Below are 1,060 nucleotides of genomic sequence, written 5' to 3'. Positions count from 1 at the left end.
TAATTTAAAATAAATAAAGCGTATTCGTAAGTGGAACTATATCCACAAGTACCTAGTTTTATTATTGCTCGACATAATTTTTTTAATTTTAAGAGCAAAAATTGACCAACACTAACCATTATATATGGTAACAAGAATGATATAATACAAGATTCCGCATTCCCGGCGGCGAGGAAAGTTCTCAAATAAAAGTAAACAAAGCCGAATGGGAGGATCAAACTGCAAAATAGTAAATTTTCTCAAGAATAAATTTTTCGACAGGAAACGTGGTTTCATTATGATAAATTTTTAAATATATGATTTATAAAAAAGAATTAATTGCGAAAATTTAAAAAACCGGCGATTTTTGATAAAGTATTAGCAAATTTCAGTGCATCTAAAGTTTCTCAAAATAAAGAAAAAAGGTTTTTTCTTAACAGCAGTCGTCCCTCGGCAGGCAATGGCAAACCTCCGAGTGCATTTCTGCCATGAAAAACAGCTTCTCATAAAAATACAATCGCCGTTCGGAGTCGGCGTAAAACTGTAGGTCCCTCCGCTCTGTGTGACAACACCAAGGCGCACGCCACAAATCGGAGGAGAAGTTCGGCCAAACACTAACATATGTGTAAGCGCCAATCTATTATTTTTATTAAAGTTTCTGAGGCGTTGTTTACATTTACTTGAGAATTGTCAAAATCAGCAAATCCCAAGTAGCGGTTTCTGTAACGTGCCACATTTGTTCGTGATGTGATAACTTTAGACGCTGTAAATGTAAATGTATGATTTATGTTCGAAAAATATCTTGATATGGAAGGAACCGCTTTACACTGTCAAGGAAAAAAATTGCCAAACCTCAATGCAATTTTTAGCAACTTCAATCTTGCATTTCGTTATGCTAAAATTAATTTGTTTTAGAGTCTAATTAAAAAGTTTGCAATTTAGGTGAAATCTTACAGAATTTCTTTAATTTTTGTACAAAGCTTGATCCAAAACCTGAGATCTACCACATTTTTGCAGATTCTACCACACAGAATTTTTTTTAAGTCCGATCACTGGTGTGCACCACTGATCACGGTTGCCG

This window comes from Rhagoletis pomonella, unplaced genomic scaffold (assembly GCF_013731165.1).
Source record: "Rhagoletis pomonella isolate Grant_MI unplaced genomic scaffold, Rhpom_1.0 Rhpom_scaffold_00005, whole genome shotgun sequence".
Lineage (NCBI taxonomy): Eukaryota > Metazoa > Arthropoda > Insecta > Diptera > Tephritidae > Rhagoletis > Rhagoletis pomonella.
This window is presented reverse-complemented; position numbering follows the sequence as displayed.